We start from the raw sequence: 18,393 nt of genomic DNA, 5'->3' as shown, positions 1-18,393 counted from the left end.
GGTTGTCATGTTTATGTAAATACTTTTTCAAACAGCTCAGTTGAGAGATTCTGCCATACTTTGCTTGGAGGCTTCATTTAACCCCATTCTATTGAGCGCTGCCTATGGAAACACTTGATGAATGCAGACGATTCACAGTCACAAACTCTGCATAGTGCATTTAAACTGAATAAACTTGAGGCAGTTAATAATAGGTGTGATAAGGTGGCAAACATTTCGGAACTCATACATACAAGGGGCAGAGAGCCCTGTCCATGTACCTCCGATCAGCAGTGTGGTTGTTCACTGCCCTGGTCAGTGTGTGCAGGCCTCCAGTAGTGGGTCGGATCACCCAGAGAGCGATCTTCCACTAGCAGGCCACAAGCAGCCAGTTCACATGCACGTGGTGGCAGGATAGGCCAGTGGCTGGCCTATCCTGCGGCCCCTCACAGGGTCTTGTTGATCCTGCCGAGTGCGATGGAGAGGCTGTGTGCTGCTACCGAGATCCTTATCTCTTAGTGCCTGCCTGCTGAAATATGAAGCTGAGCAACCAAGCCCAATCAATCACCCAAACTAGACTGTACAGTGCATGCGCTGAGGAGGAGGCACGTCACGTGTGATGGGTCAGGCCTGGGCCCGGAAACTGATAAGAAACATTTTTTGCCTTTAAGCAAATGAAATGTAGGATGGTCCTGGAATCTGGAGCTTGCAGACCCCAGGAGGGGCTAGCCTGGCTTTGCCCACACCGCTGCTGTCAGCAGGCATGCTACAGTGCTCAGACTGAGTGATTTCATATCACTTTTTTTATACATAGTATTACAATCATTAAATGATGCAGCATCATGCATGACTCTGACGTTGCTGGAGTCAAACTGGCACCCCCTGGAAGCTGGCACATAAGGCAGCCGCCTGCATTGCCAGATGCAAAGACCGGCCCTGACTAGACCTTTGGGTGTATGGCTGGAGGCCACGGACCCAAGAGCTTCTGCACTGGCTGCAAGTAGTGTAATAGTATATGTACAGAAGTGGAAAGGGCCTGTGGTGGTTATGGCTAGCCACTAGACTTTTAGGTGCATGGCTGGAGGCCATGGACCCAAGAGTCTGCTCACTGGCCACAAGTCATGTAATAGTATGTGTACAGAAGTGGACAGGGCCTGCGGTGGTTGTGGCCAGCCACTAGACTTTTGGGTGCATGGCTGGAGGCCATGGACCCAAGAGACTGTGCACTTGCTACAAGTTGTGTAATGGTATGTGTACAGAAGTGGACAGGGCCTTTGATGGCTGGCTTATGTGTGTATGTTGTGGGCACTGGCCAAATTCTTGGGTGCATGGCTGTATTATGCTGTCATGGTTGTGGTTTGCTCTTAGACTGTGTATGGCTGTATTATGCTGTGGTGGTTGTTGCCAGCTGCCACACCCAAGAGTCTGTGCACTGTCTACAAGTAGTGTAATAGTATGTGGACAGGCCCTTTGGCGGCTGACTTATGTGTCTGGGTTGTGGACAAAGGCCAGATTCTTGGGTGCATGGCTGTATTATGATGTGATGGTTGCGGCTTGCTCCTACACTTTTGAGTGCATGGCCGGAAGATATGGACCCTAGAGTCTGCGCACTGAATGCAAGTAGCGTAATCGTATATGTACAGAAGTGGACAGGGTCTTTGGGGGCTAGTTATTTGTGTGTTGTAAGCACTGGTCAGATTCTTGGGTGTATTATGTTGTGATGGTTGTGGCCTGCTCCTACACTTTTTGCTGCATGGCAGACGGCAATGGACACAAGAGTCTGTGCACTGGCTGCACATATTGTAATAGTATGTGTACAGAAGTGGACAGGGCCTTCAGTGGTTGTGGCCAGCCACTAGACTTTTAGGTGAATGGGTGGAGGCCATGGACCTAAGAGTCTGCTGTAAGTAGTGTAATGGTATGTGTACAGAAGTGGGCAGGGCCTTTGGTGGCTGGCTTATGTGTTTGGGTTGTGGGTACTGGCCAGATTCTTGGGTGCATGGCTGTATTCTCCTGTGATGCTTGTGCCCTGCTCCTAGACTTTTGGGTGCATGGCTGGAGGCCATGGACCCAAGAGTTTCGGCACTGGCTGCCAGTAGTGTAATTGTATGTGTACAGAAGTGGACAGGGCCAGTGGTGGTTGTGGCCAGCCACTAGAATTTTGGGTAAATGGGCGGAGGCCATGAAACTAAGAGTCTGCCCACTGGCTGCAAGTAGTTTAATAGTATGTGTACAGAAGTGGACAGGGTCTTTGGTGGCTGGCTTATGTGTGTTGGTTGTTGGTACCGGCCAGATTCTTGGGTGCCTGGCTGTTATATGCTGTGATGGTTGTGGCCTGCTCCTAGACGTTTGGGTGCATGGCCGGAAGCTATGGACCCAAGAGTCTGTGCACTGGTTGCAAGTAGAATAATAGTATGTGTACAGAAGTGGACAGGGCCTCTAGTGGCTGGTTTATGTGTGTGGGTTGTGGCTACTGGCCAGATTCTTGGGTGCATGGCTGTATAATGCTGTGAAGGTGTGACCTGCTCTTAGACTTTTGGGTGCATCACCGGAAGCCATGGACCCAAGAGTCTGTGCACTGGTTGCAAGTAGTATAATAGCATGTGTTCAGAAGTGGACAGGGCCTTTGACGGCTGGCCTATGTGTTTGGGTTGTGGGTACTGGCCAGATTCTTGGGTGCATGGTTGTATATGTGATGGTTGTGGCCTGTTCCTAGACTTTTGGGTGCATGGTCGGAGCCATTGATCCAAGAGTCTGTGCACTGGCTGAAAGTAATGTAATAGTATGTTTACAGAGGTGGACAGGGCCTTTGGCGGCTGGTGCATGGCTGTATTATGCTGTGATGGTTGTGGCCTGTGTTAGGAAGAATTCTCATTCTATGGCTAATTTTCCTCACCTAGTGAGTCCCCCATCAGCTTTGCTGGACTTCTGGAGTTTATTTTTCCACTTGGTAGGAGTGTGAGCCTTTTTTGCCCACTCTTACATGTCTTTTGCCATGTGTATTTCTATTGTTTGTGTGATCTTGGGCTTTGGAGCACACCCCTCCATGAGACCCACTTTTTCTGTGTGTTAAACAGCCCCTTCAGTGCAGTAACACAGGGATGTCTTTGAGACTTCCCTCTGAATCACTTTTTCTGGGGCCGACTACTGTCCCCCAGAAACAGGTAAAGTTTCCATTAACTGTATCTAGTCGTTTAACAACTACAGACCCAGTACACCCCATCTTACATGGAGTACTGGAAATGGTTAATTCCTATCCCTTTTGTCTGTGCCTCTCTGAGCTTTGTTTTACTCTTTTAACATTTAGACTTGGCTGGTGGCAGTGGTATCTACCCTAACTTTTCTACCGCAATTATACTATATAAACGTGGTATTGTTACAGGCTATTGTGGTAGCCTCGAACTTAAACCCGCTTGCCCAAATACTTTTTATTTCGGCTCCGGTTGGGTTTAGTCGCCATTTCGTTTTGTTAAAGTCCTTCTTGTGTTTTACTTTGCGTGGCAAACCAGGTTTCCCCTTCTTTGTTCACCGTCTTTTGGTAGGCTTCTGCAGAGAAGCCCTCCTCATGGCGCCTGGGTGTCTAGGTGGGCTGTATGTGAGGGATAGGTGTAGTCACCCCCAACACATGGTATCCTGGGAAACCCAAGTCGCACTTTGCCATGATTGGCTGAGGTGGTTGTCCGGGGGACGGACAACCCCCATGCTGCGTGATTGACAGGCAGGCTGTGTGAATGGGGGATTTTTGCATAAAAGGCAGGACTCTTGGGCTGGAAGTTAGAGTCGCCACTGGAACTACAAGGAACCGAAGAGAAGCGAAGAAGAAGACGGCTGCTGCAACCCCGAGTCCCGGTGAAACCTGCTGCAGTCCTGAGCTATCTACCCTTCAATGACCAAAGAAGATCCAGTCCGGAGTCTTTTTCCCTTGAACCTGGTGGGGTCAACCAGCTCATCTTCTAAAGCCAGAGGAGCCCCTTCATGGTCGAAATCGCTGCACACTGCTGTAGTGGTCCGGATAGCCATCTGAAGAGCCTCTCCTGTTTTAAAGGAGCACACTTTTTATTCACTGTTGCTGCTGCTGGCCTCATCCCTGGGTAGTGCAGATCACTCCAGACGTCCTCCTTCTTGTCACCATGACTGAAGCATCAGGAACCGAGAGTCTGCAGGAAACTACCAGGAACAACTGCCGTGGCACCAGCCTCTTCAAAGAATAAGGTACTGTGTCTGACTTCGAGGAACTAGGGTGAAACCCTCTTTTCCTCATCCAAGGCTTGTCCTTATCTTCCTTCCCTCTTATAACTTTTGCTTCCTCTTGTGACAATATCCAAGTACTCCTGGCAAACTTGAATCACGAACGATCTGACTGTGTGATCCTTGACAACAGGAACCCTGTTCCACCTAACACTGGCGCAGGCCAACTGACTTTTATCTTTGGGTTAGGAAGTGTTCCCTGATTCTGTTTGCCTTGACAAAAGTATTGCCTATGATTTTTGCCCCCAACTCCCTTGTGGTAACTCAGGTGCTAAGTGTGTTTTTACCCCGGTAACATTCCTTCCCGCGGATACGCATATGTTTAGTATGATCGAACCATCTTTACTGTGAAAAAGTGATCGCATATGTATTCCTGGTAACGTCTTTTGTTTCATAACACCGGTCTGTCAAATCATAAGGTACTTACCTTAAGTTGTTCTACACCAAGTGAATTGGTTGTGTGTAGTGTATTTTACGTGTGGTTTTAATTTAATAGAAGTTAAGTGTTTTGCAAACAGATGGTCAAAAATAAATGTACTTTTACTTTTTGCCCAAAAACCTTGAGTCAGTGTTTGCTTGAGTCACAGTAATTGTAGTCCTTTGTGTAATATCTACTGCTGCTTATTTGCTCTTGAGATAAGTCTGGCTGCTCCGCTACTGCTACCACTTTAACAGTATAGTACAGGCTTGTACCAAAGGTGAACTTGTATTGCCACTTGTAGTCTTAATTGTGTTTAGTGGTCCCTAAGGGCAGTGCACAGGATTCTGCCTAACACTGGTGTACAGTGGTGGGATTTTTAAGGATAGTGATTACACTTAGAGTGCTGCTATTACCTTGGATCAACTAACCACAAGGCTAAACACCACTGATTCTGTTAACTGAAAAATCATGTCAAATATGGAAAGCTACAGTGAAGAGGGTCTCTTAAACTATACTGCTGAGGTTCTGAGAACCATGTGTAGGGAAAAGAATCTCTCTGGTAAAGGAAATAAATCTAAACTGATTGCTAAGTTAATGGGGAAACAAAGTCTGTAGAGTTGGTCAGAAGTGCCTACCCCTCCAGCAAATGTGGATACTGATGTTTCTGATTCTTAAAGCGTTGGACTAGAAGAAGTAGATGATTTTCTTTTCCTTCAGGATGGCAGACACAATCACAGATAGTTTCATTTGATTTTTGTGGGAGTGAACATGAAGATCCATGAGAGTAACATGTGATTTCTATAGGTGGCAAGACAAAATCAAAGAGATTAATGCTTGAGTTATGCCTATGGGGGGTGGAGGGTAGGAGGAGACAGCGAGAGATAGAAAGAAGGAGAGCGAGAGAGAGTGTGACAGAATATGCTGTCTGTTAGAGGGCAGACATCAATTTACAGAAATGGGAAGAACAGGGATCCAATGATTCATCCTCTACGTATGTCTGGCAACACAGAGGAGTGAGAGTATCACTGTAATCTTCCTCCTCTAAAACGTGTTATCTCTTAAAAAGAGGCAGTCTAATAGGGACCAGGAGATGAATATAGCATTTGCAGTAAGATGGAGGTGTGCAGGTCTTTCGGAGAAGAAAGCAAAACCTCTGTCCACAGGGACCCCCACAGGTCTTACACTCACTCCTGAGTTTATTGCTCTGGAGAAAATGAGACTTGTATTAGAAGTGAAACGTTTTGATGCACAAACTGCCATGAACCATCAAGAATTAAGGCTCAGAGAAATGGAGATGGCTCATGCTCTAGAAATGAAGAAATTACCTTTGGAAAATGCTTCTCTCCCAGAGTCTTCTAGGTCTTCCAGCCCTAAGAGACCCCGTATGCCAAAGGAAATGATTGGTATGTATGAGACTAAACTTGATGTTGTGGATTGGTTAGCAATGTTTGAGTATAATCATGGGATTCAAGGTATCACAGGGAATCAGTTGATTCCTTGGCTTTTCTCTAGGCTTCCCCCTGTTGCGAGTGATGCTGCAATGGAGTTGGGGGTGGAGGATAAACAGGATTATGAGTGTGTAAAGCTAGCTTTAATAGATAGATTTGGGAAGACCCCTTCCCAGTACCTTAAGAGGTTTAGGACCCTCAAAAAGCATGATGGTACCCCTTGGGCTACCTGGTTGTGTGAATGTTTGAAGAACTTTTATGGTTGGGTTAAGGGTTAGAAAGTGAACACTTATGAAGGTTTGAGGAATCTTGTGATGTTGGAGTCAATCTATGATGCCTGCTCACCTGAGCTTAGACAGCACTTGGCTGATTCGAAGGACATACATCCTAAGAAGTTAGCTAAGGCTGCTAACTTGAGGGTTGCCAACATGGCTACTCACAAGGATTCTGGGGCAACTCAGAAGAAGGATGAGGGAAAGCAGTCAAAGAAAGACACCAAAGAGAATTCCAACAATTCCAATCAAAAAGAGGGCCCCAAACATTACCAGGGTAAGCCACAAGGGAAACCGAATCAGGCTAGTGTACCATCTGGTCCAAAACACGATGGAGGTCAGAACAAACCCCCATTCATTAAAGCATTTGGAAAATGTTTTGGTTGTGGGTCAAGTGACCATGTGAAAGGGGATCCCAGATGTAAGGGTAAACCTTCAGGGGTCCACACTGTCTCCTTAGCCTTCTCCGAGGTGGATGAAGTACCTATAGCCAGTGGAAAATTTCAGTTACTAGCTGGTGAGCCCATGAGAGTCTCAGCTAGTGTTTCTTTAGTGTCCTTGGGCCTTTGGGAACAACAGAACTTAGATGTCTATAACTCAATCCCACACAATACTAAAGAGTACCACAAAGATAGTGTTCTTGTGAATGGCCAGGAGACCCCTGCCATCAGAGACACTGGAGCCAGCATAACCGTGGTTGATGAATGTTTTTTCAAGGTAGAGGATTTTGCTAAGGCACCCAAACACCTGACCAAGTTAGCTGGAGGCCCTGTGCAAATGGTTCCCCAGTTACCAGCTCTCATCCAGTGTAATTACATGACTTTCAGAATACCTGTTAGTGTTCAAAGTGATGAACCTGGAAGAGTGCTGTTGGGTAATGACCTAAAATCTCTTGGAGTTGTGTCTAGTACCCCAGGCCTCCCAGCAAAGGGAAGCATGAGCTCACATGGTCTGCTAGGGAGAGAAGCTTGAGAGGCTCTCCAGGGGACTTGATAGAAGAATCTATCACCACAAGTCCACAGGACTTACTTACCGCTATTGCAGGACAGAAAGAGACAAAGGGGAAACTCAAGTCTGCCAGCAAGAAACCAGCAAGCACCCCTGTGCCCAGAAGGACATCTCCAAGACTGCCCAAAGTCACATCTGTGACTCCTCCACCAGCTGAGGCTGAGTGTGAGATTCAACCCTGTATCGTTCAACTAGACACTGAGGAATCAGATCTAGAAGAAGATCTTACTCTGGTTGGAGATCTCGACCCTGTTGAACACCCTGAGCTGCAGTCTTTACTGGCAGAAGGTGGACCCAACAGGGCAGACTTCAGCAGAGGACAAAGAGAGTGTCCTACTCTTGAAGGTCTTCACCTACAGACGGCTTCTCAGCTTGATGGGAAAGAGCCTGGAAAGTATAGGTTGCACTGGGAAGATGGCCTTTTCTACATTGAACCAACTGAGTCAACCTCTGGAGACTGCAAAATACTTGTAGTACCTCTAGTGAACTGACTCCAGTTCCTACAGTTAGCCCACGAGATACCTTTGGCTGGTCACTTAAGCTTTAAGAAGACCAAGGGAAGGCTCTCATATACGCAGGGACGTCATTTCACCAAAATGCCAGGGGTAGCGGAAGTGACATCACACGACCCTTGACCCCTGATGACATCACAGGAAGTGATGTCAGTTGACCCCACCCCAAAGTGATATCCCGGGAAGTGATGGAACACGACCTTTCACCCGTTCCCGTTAACAAAACAGGAAGTGGCATCACATAGCATTGTACACTACGAAAAATATGGTTACGATATCACTATAATGTGATGTACATTTCATACCTCAATGGATCGCCATATGTATCGTTAAGATCAGTGTGTGTAGGCCTATATTAACAAATTACTGTGGTTGCAAGCAGACGTCCTTGACCAAATGATAATGATGTGTTATTATATAGCACTTACGCTTAAGCGCTTTACATAGAAGAAATATACACCCAATATCACCCAACCTGTGTTGGTACCCATTTATTGACCTCAGAAGGATGAAAGGCTGAGTTGAGGCATTTGAGAACAGACTAAATCATTGACTCACCCGCTGAAGTGTGTCTGAAATAAATCTTTAATGTGTCTAGCAATTATTGTATAGAATTTCAGAAAGACACATTTTTTGGCATTCCTATTCTTTCTTATTTAGTTTCAGTGCTGAAAGTGTTAGACTTTTGGCCCTCATGTTCTTATTTTTCTTCTTTTTTAAGGGGCCCGAACAAGAAAGCTAGCCACTCCAGAATTAAAGAGCCACATGGTGCTGGCCACACCCCAGGAGCTTGCATTGCAAAAAAAAATAATAATAATAAAAAAAGTCTTCTTTTTTTTGTAGAGATCGCAAGGGAGACCACCACAGAGGTCGCAAGGGAGACCTCAGAGGTTGCACTTGCGACCTCTGGCGACCACCAAATGACGTCCCTGCGTATATGTGTATCTTTAGTAAGACCGAAACGTCAATACTTTCAAAAAGTGATCGCACATGTATTCTCGGTAATGTCTTTTGTTTCATAAGACTGATCTGTCAAATCATAAGGTACTTACCTTGAGTTGTTCTACACCAAGTGAATTGGTTGTGTGTAGTGTATTTTGCCTGTGGTTTTAATTTAATAGAAGTGAAGTGTTTTGCAAACAGATGGTCAAAAATAAATGTACTTTTACTTTTTAACCAAAAACCTTGAGTCAGTGTTTGCTTGAGTCACAGTAATTGATGTCCTTTGTGTAATCTCTACTACTGCTCATTTGCTCTTCAGATAATTGTGGCTGATCCGCTACGGCTACCACTTTAACAGTGTAGTACAGGCTTGTGCCAAAGGTGAAATTGTATTGCCACTTGTAGTCTTAATTGTGTGTAGTGGTCCCTAAGGGCACTGCACATGATTCTGCTCTAACAGCCTGAACCTAGACATTTAGGTGCATGGCTGGAGGTCATGGACCCAAGAGTTTCAGCACTGGCTGCAAGTAGTGTATTGTATGTGTACAGGCCGTTTGGTGGCTGGCTTTTGTGTGTATATTTTGGACACTGGTGAAATTCATGGGTGCATGGCTGTATTATGCTGTGATGGTTGCGGCCTGCTCCTACCCTTTTGGGTGCATGGCGGGAAGACATGGACCCTAGAGTCTGCGCACTGGCTGCAAGTAGTATAATCCTATGTGCACAGAAGTGTATAGGGTCATTAGTGGCTGGTTATGTGTGTGTTGTGGGCACTGGTCAGATTCTTGGGCGCATGGTTGTATTATGCTGTGATGGTCGTGGCCTGCATTTAGACTTTTGGGTGCATCAGCAGAAGCCATGGAACCAAGAGTCTGCGCACTGGTTGCAAGTAGTATAATAGCATGTGTTCAGAAGTGGACAGGGCCTCTTGTGGCTGGCTTATATGTGTGGGTTGTGGGCACTGGCCAGATCCTTGGGTGCCTGGCTGTATTATGCTGTGATGGTTGTGGTCTGCTCCTAGACTTTTGGGTGCATGGTCTGACGACATGAACCCAAGAGGCTGCACACTGGTTGTAAGTAGTATAATAGTATGTGTACATAAGTGCATAGGGCCTCTGGTGGCCGGCTTATGTGTGTGGGTTGGGGGCACTGGCCAGATTCTTGAGTGCATGGCTGTATAATGCTGTGATTGTTGTGGCCTGCTCTTAGAGTTTTATGTGCGCTGGCTGGAGGCTATGGACCTAAGAGTCTGCACACTGGCTGCAAGTAGTGTTAGAGTATATGTACAGAAGTGGACAGGGCCTTTGACGGCTGGCCTATGTGTGTGGGTTGTGGGTACTGGCCAGATTCTTGAGTCCATGGCTGTATAATGCTGTGATGGTTGTGGCCTGTTCTTAGACTTTTGGGTGCATGGTCGGAGCCATTGATCCAAGAGTCTGTGTACTGGCTGCAAGTAGTGTAATTGTATGTTTACAGAGGTGGACAGGGCCTTTGGCGGCTGGTGCATGGCTATATTATGCTGTTATGGTTGTAGCCTGCTCCTAGACTTTTAGGTTCATGGCCGTCGACCATGTGCCTGAGAGTCTGTGCATTGGCTGCAAGTAGTGTGATAGTATGTGTGGAAAGGCCCTTGATGGTTGCCTTAAGTGTGTTGATACTGGCCAGATTCTTGGGTGCATGGCTGTATCATGCTGTGATGGTTATGGCCTGCTCCTAGACCTTTGGGTGCATGGCTGGAGGCCATGGACCCAAGAGTTTCTGCACTGGCTGCAAGTAGTGTGTACAGAAGTGGACATGCCCTTTGGTGGTTGGCTTATGTGTGCGAGTTGAGGGCACTGGCTGTATTATGCTGTGATGGTTGTGGTCTGCTCTTAGACTGCATATGGCAGTATTATGTTGTGGTGGTTGTTGCCAGCCACTGCACCCAAGAGTCTGCGCACTGGCTGTAAGTAAATTAATAGTATGTGGACAGGCCATTTGGTGGCTGGCTTATGTGTGTGGGTTTAGACACTGGCCAGATTCATGGCTGCATGGCTGTATTATGCTGTGATGGTTGCAGCCTGCTCCTGCACTTTTGGGTGCATGGCCGGAAGACATGAACCCTAGAGTCTGTGCACTCGCTGCAAGTAGTGTAATCATATGCCTATAGAAGTGGATAGGGTCTTTAGTGGCTTGTTATGTGTGTGTTGTGGGCACTGGTCAGATTCTTGGGTGCATGGTTGTATTATGCTGTGATGGGTGCGGCCTGCTTTTTGACTTTTGGGTGCATGGCCGTAAGCCATGGACCCAAGAGTCTGCACACTGGTTTCAAGTAGTGTAATAATATGTGTACAGAAGTAGACGGGACCTGTGGTGGTTGTGGCTAGCCACTAGACTTTTAGGTGCATGGCTGGTGGCCATAGACCCAAGAGTCTGTGCACTTGCTACAAGTCGTGTAATAGTATGTGTAAAAAAGTGTACAGGGCCTGCAGTGGTTTCGGCCAGCCACTAGACTTTTGGGTGCATTGGGCGGAGGCCATGAACCTAAGAGTCTGTGCACTGGCTGCAAGTATTGTAATATTATGTGTCCAGAAGTGGAAAAGGCCTTTCCTCGCTGGCCTATGAGTGTGGTTCTGGGTACTGGTCAGATTATTAGGTGCGTGGCTGTATTATGCTGTGATGGTTGGGGCCTGCTCCTAGACTTTTGGGTGAATGGCTGGAAGCCATGGACCCAAGAGTCTGCACACTGGTTGCAAGTACTGTAATAGTATGTGTACAGAAATGGATAGGGCCTCTGGCGGCTGGTTTGTGTGTATGGGTTGTGGGCACTTGCCAGATTCTTGGGTGCATGGATGTATTTTGCTTTGATGGTTGTGGCGTGCTCTTACACTTTTGGGTGCATGGCCGGAAGGCATGAACCATAGAGTCTGTGCACTGGCTGCACGTAGTGTAATAGTATGTGTACAGAAGTGGACAGGGCCTGTGGTGGTTGTGGATAGCCACTAGACTTGTGGGTGCATGGGCAGAGGCCATGAACTCAAGTGTCTGCACATTGGCTGCAAGTATTATAATTGTATGTGTATTGAAGTGGACAGGGTCTGCAGTGATTGTAGCTGACCACTAGACTTTTAGGTGAATGGGCGAATAGTGTAATATTATGTGTACAGAAGTGGACAGACCCTTTAATGGTTGGTTAATGTGTTAGGGTTGTGGATACTGACCAGATACTTGGGTGCATGGCTGTATTATGCTGTGATGGTTTTGGCCTGCTCCTAGACTTTTGGGTGCATGGTCGGAGCCATTGATCCAACAGTCCATGAACTGGCTTCAAGTAGTGTAATAGTATGTTTACAGAGGTGGGCAGGGATTTTGGTGGGTGGTGCATGTCTGTATTATGCTGTGATGGTTGTGGCCTGCTCCTAGACTTTTAGGTGCATGGCTGGAGGCCGTGGACCCAAGAGTCTGTGCACTGGCTACAAGTAGTGTAATTCTATGTGTGCAGAAGTGGACAGGGCCTGCAGTGGTTGTGGCCAGCCACTAACATTTTGGGTGTATGTGCAGAGGCCATGGACCTAAGAGTCTGTGCACTGGCTGCAAGTATTGTAATAGTATGTGCACAGAAGTGGACAGGCCTTTTGGTGGCTGGCTTATGTGTGCGGGTTGAGGGCACTGGCCAGATTCTTGGGTGCATTGTTAGAACTGATATAATATTGTTTCGTCCTCATTGTATATGATGGCCTATGCCCAGTCGCTTTGCGAGGAAATCCGTATTACAAGGTCGTGACCTCAACTTAATCAAGCCTCCATTTTAGGTTAGAACCACCATTTTAGTTTATCGTACAAAGTCACCCTGTAGTCTAAAATGGCCGTCTCATGTGCTCTTGTTCTTGCTTTAACCTCTCTAACCTCTTTAGGGGAGTTAATGTCCAACCTGCCTTCAGGCTACATGTTTGGGTCATGTAGACCTTGTCCTTTGTTGACCTCGGGATCAGGGGATTACTTGAATCAGCAATGTTAACCTACAAGTATACAAGAACAATAATGCTATCCAAATACAACATGCAAAACATTTGTTTGATCTGTATTAAAGCAATGTGTAAAGAGTGTAACGTTAAAACTAAAGAATAATAGTGTGTGTAGTAAATATGTTGGAAAAGTAAACCGCATGCATGAGATATGTAAATTAGGAAACGAACCTGGCGCGACCCTAGCCCAGTGTATAATTAACTTGTAAGAGGCTGGACATCATTATAACAAACTGTATAGATACGCTGATGTCCAGCTAGCAAATTCTGCTCACTGCTCACATTGAACCCTGCTGGTGGTCTCTGTGATGTATTGACAGCCAAATAGCTATTTGTGTACTTTGTTCGATACTGTTCAATTTTGTAATAAAGATTCTGGGAATCTTTACAAGCCTGTGTCGGTGTATTTTCCTTTGCATGGTGTAAAAGCCTTAATATTGTATTTTTCTGATTCCACAGATGGTCCCCGAATAGGGACCCTCAAGATCGACTTCGTCTCGTTGAAGGTTGGCTCGGCTATCGGACTGGGATCGGATGGCGCAAACAGAAACGGCCACTCTAGACGAGGAGCGAATTCCTCGACAAAACTGCACGATCCGATCCCTGAATGGTGAGCTGTAGCCCGAGACGACATCTTGACGCGGGTCGATATATCGAGGTGGGTAAATTTGCTGAAAATCACCAGACACGTGGGTCCTTAGCATTGTCCTTAGTAACCCGATCGGGCATCCCAGTCCTTTGGTCAGGTGAATCGTGTCCCGATTCTTAATTTAACCCTGACAATTTGAATTTGGCGCATTGTACTCACGAGCACAATTACCTGACCAGGTAACACCAGAACTTTGATATGCCTGGGAAATTGTCTGCCTGCTTTAGGGCATTCTTCCGCAGCGACAGACAATCTTTGGAAGATAGTCATCCCGCACCACAGGAGGGGTCACCGGCATGTACTATGTACTGTAAGAAAGGCTTTGGTATTATAGCATTTAATGACATTTGGCACAGACAGACCAGACATAATTCTAATCTTCGGTGGCCAACCAATGGTAGTTTTGAAATCCCTCGTATAGAATATCTAGAGTCTGTATTAGTAAAGAAAAAGGCTAGACCTGCAGCATTTGACGCATTGCACAGTTTGAAAACAGAAGCTTTGCAGCAACAAAAGAGTAGAGAGAAACATATGCGTAGACATATGACAAGTGTCGAAAAGGCACGGTTATATGATCAAAATAAACAATTGGAGTCAGTTAGGAACACAGACAGGGCGTTTCAATTAGGCATTCAGAAAATCTATCCTTCAAAAGATTTTCATACGTCAGATGAATTGATTAATAAACTTTTGCATGAACGAAGGACCGATGCCTCCACGCCACCCCCGTACGTCCCTCCTCCTGGCGCTTTGCCCCTTCCCGTTGCTATTTCCCCTCCTATAGTTCCTCCGGTCCTCCCTGCTGTTCTTCCTGTTCTTCCAGCTGTCGCTCCTTTGCCTGCCCCCTTGCCTCCACCTGTTGATATTCAGAATGTGCCTACTCTTCCTCTTCCAAGTGATTCTGCATCGCTTGTAGTAGACCAGGGAGCGAGACCAAGGGTTGTGACTTGTAATACTGTGTCCCGAGACAAAAAAAATGAATTGATTGCTTGGGCTAACCATTGTATGGAGGAGGGTGAACAAGCTGATGTTTTTTCCACACTCGAAAATGTAAAAGGTATTCCGGAGAAAAATGTTTTTATTGAAGGATTAGGGACTCATATGTGTATAATCTGGAATATATTAAACAATGTAGATTTCCCACAGCGGTTAAGGGATTTGAACGCCTTAGCATTTGTCCAGAGATACTGCGGAGAAGGTATATGAGCATGTTGAGAGGATTTTTGAGTATAGGAAGGAGTTGGAAGGGTTACAGAACGAGGAAGCAGATGGTGTAGTTTATGTATTATGTACTTACAGAAACGGTTTTCTCCTCGCCATGAATTAAAAGGTGAGGAAGCGCGAATTTGTATAAAGGATGCGATAAGATGGATTTCGGATATGTCGATAACTCCAGATTAAGTATATGCCACATATAGTCAGTATATGTTAGAAATGCAAAAGAAGGTGATACAGGTGATGGTAGAGTACCTGCAGAATGAGTGTGTAAAAAGAAAGATTTGTTGTTCCGCAGAATTGTTGAGTGTTTATAAGAGAGCTTTTTCGATGGATACTTCTTCGACTGCCCTAGCGCTTGATCTGGCTCTGTTGCTTAGTAAGCGTTCGGAGCTGCCTACTTCTCAGTTGCCCATGTGAGAGGTCCCTCCGACATTTGTCCCGAAAGTTTAGATGGCGGCCGATGCTGGATGAGGAATACTTGCGGGAGAAATTCCTGCACATTACGTATCACAGTTTGTTCACGTCCCGTTTTCAAGACAGGAAGTGAAGACAATAAAGAAATCTATTCCCGATGTAAGAAAGAATCCGACCGGGTTCTATAAAGAAATAGAGTCGGTTTTACAGTCGTCGGTATTCACCTTAAGTGATATTGATTTATTATTTCCCGTACTCCTGCCAGTCGAAATTTGTGGAAACATATTAGGACTATAGATGACATACCTGGGTTGGGAGATACATGGGATAACATGGTTAGGCTAGATAGAGAAAGACCAGCTGGCGAACGACTGCCACAAGTGATATTAACCTTGCCTGATAGAATTATTGTAAAATTGAAAACTATAGTTCCTGAAAAAAGAATCATTTGGCACAAGCTTACGGCCTGTGTCCAAGGAAAATCTGAGGGTGCTACCAATTTCTTCAATCGATTCCAGCAAGTGTTTTCAGATTTCAGTGGACAAGACTTAGGCACAGAGTCAGGGAAAAGGCTGTTTGTCGACAAATTTGTACGTGGATTGCTGTCTGACATCCAGCTACAGATTATGTCTTCTGAAAGCGCTTGGCAGACGAAGTCTCAATCGGAAGTACTGCATATGGCTCAGTACTACGAAAATCGTGTAAATACTGAAAAGGAAAAACTTGAGAAAAAAAAGGGTGACCTGAAAACAAAAGTCTTATTACAACAGATTGTTAGAAGCCCTAGAGGGGGTAATCAATTTAGAGGTCAGTACATTCCACAGGCAAGTGCGCCCTTGGTTCCGGTAACCATTAACCAGTGTGCCTATTGTCGACAGGAAGGCCATTGGCGCACACAATGTCCGACCTTGCATCAAAGGTCATTTGGGAACATGGATAGACGATCCAGCGGTCGCCCAGGTGCAGGGGGCCCTGGTAGAGGTCAGTTTGCACCAGAATCAAAGCAACGTCCTTCACAAGATAAGCAAGTTTTGAATGTGGATAATAGAAACATTTTTGATCACCCTTCTGCCGCGTACCTCTCTGAAGAGCTTCCTTTTGATAATATTCTGTTTCGCTAGGATTGCCCGAAGCAGGATTTGGAACCTACGCCTATTCCCATTCATCAGAAAGGCCCCTATGTTGAGATGGCGGTGGGAAATAGGAAGCATCTATTTTTAGTAGATACAGGGGCACAGAAATGTTCCATTGATCATTCACGGGTTCCAAATATTCCCCTGTCAGGGCAGTCCAACGTTTCCGTAGGGTTTTCAGGCACACCTGCAGTTTGTCCGGTCTCTTTGCCGGTACCGATAACACTGGGTCGCTTCAAGGAACAGTGTCCATTTCTACTTACCACAAACTGTGGGGAGAACTTGCTGGTGCTAAATGTGTTGAAGGAATTGCATGCAGTAATACATTGTTCTCCTTTATCGCCAGAATTCAGTAATGTTCCAGAATGCTTATGGGCAATTGATGATAATGATGTGGGCATTCTTCAAATTGAACCTGTTAAAATTATCCTGAAACATGAAGTAAAATTGCCTCGCATCCCGCAATATAAGATCTCAGTTGAAGGCGAGCAGGTTTTGAAATGTATAGTTTCTGATTTTGTGCATCGTGGAGTAATTGAGGAAATTACGGGTAGCCTATGTAACAGCCCCATTTTGCCAGTATACAAAAAAGGTGATAATGCGATTCCCTTTCGTTTTATAATTGATTTACGTGCTATTAACAAAATTGTGGCCCCTCAATTTCCTATTGTACCTGATGTTACAACAATACTAACCATGATTCCGGCTTCTGCCACTCATTTTAGCGTTGTTGATCTTAAAAACGCGTTTTTCAGTATTCCCATACACAAGGATAGCAGGTATTTGTTCGCGTTTACCCTAGGTGGACGCTCGTACACATTCACTCGTGCACCACAAGGGTACACTGAGAGTCCAAGTATTTATAGTAGGGCATTGAAAGAGCAGCTCGATATTCTCGAATTGCCTACTAATTGCACATTACTACAGTATGTAGATGATCTCCTCTTGGCTGCTGATTCTGAGAGCACCTGTAAAGAAGGCACCGTGTTGTTGCTTTGTCATCTAGCGAAACATGGCCACAAAGCTTCACTTAAAAATTCTAATATTGTTGTCAGGAGGTCGCCTACTTAGGCTATCTCCTGTCAAAGGAGGGAAGATGGTTGACACCTGAACGAATAAAGACTATTTCTGGCATGTCTGTCCCAAATACGCAGAAGGAAGTTAGAGCCCTGATAGGTATGGCTTCTTACTGTAGATTGTGGATCCCTAACTTTTCGTTAACGATTAAACCAATGCTGGTTTTGACAAAGATTTGCTCAAATCCGCGCTGTGTTCAGCACCGGTTTTAGGAACTCCGAATTATGACAAGGCCTTTGTGTTGTATGTGCATGAACGTGATGGATATGCTTTGGCTGTGTTAACGCAGGAACATGGAGGGAAGAATAGGCCATGCGGCTATTTCTCATCCTCCCTTGATCCTGTTGCATGCGCTTTGCCAAGATGTTTGAGAGCTGTTGCTGCTGCTGCATCTGTAAAACAGAGTGAGGGAATGGTCCTGGGTCATGCGTTAACCCTAATGGTACCTCACTCTGTAGATATTTTATTGAATAGAACTCAAACGCAACACCTCACTTCCGCAGCAATTGACAAGATATGAACTAATCTTGTTTGCCCCCCACATTCAAATTCAGAGGTGTTGTGTATTAAATCCAGCTGAACTTTTACCTGTCCCGCAAGACACTCTTGAAGGTGACAAAACGTCACACGATTGCCTTTATGTGACAGAACAGGAGATTAAAGGCAGATTCGATCTGAAAGACACGCCTTTGAATAGCCCACAAGGAGAGCTATTTTGTGATGGCTCTTGTTTTAAACTTCCGAACGGTACATCCACGGCTGCTTACGCCGTCACTATTTTAAACACGATTGTGGAAACCAAAAGAATTATTCATAATTCCGCGCAGGCCGCAGAAATTATAGCGTTAACTCGAGCTTGTGAACTTTCTGAAGGGCTTACAGTAATATATAAACCGATAATCAGTATGCTTTTGGAGTGGTCCATAACTTCGGTAGACTTTGGAAAGGATGACGTTTCTTGTCCTCGCACGGAACGAAAATTCAGCATGGCATTTTAATAGTGCGATTACTTTCAGCACTCGCACTCCCTGTTCAGTTAGCTATTATAAAATGTTCAGCACATCAAAA

The sequence above is a fragment of the Ambystoma mexicanum genome, chromosome 7q (assembly GCF_040938575.1).
Source record: "Ambystoma mexicanum isolate Mex_15411 chromosome 7q, UKY_AmexF1_1, whole genome shotgun sequence".
NCBI classification, from domain to species: domain Eukaryota; kingdom Metazoa; phylum Chordata; class Amphibia; order Caudata; family Ambystomatidae; genus Ambystoma; species Ambystoma mexicanum.
The sequence above is the reverse complement of the archived record's forward strand: the minus strand, read 5'-3'. Positions refer to the sequence as shown.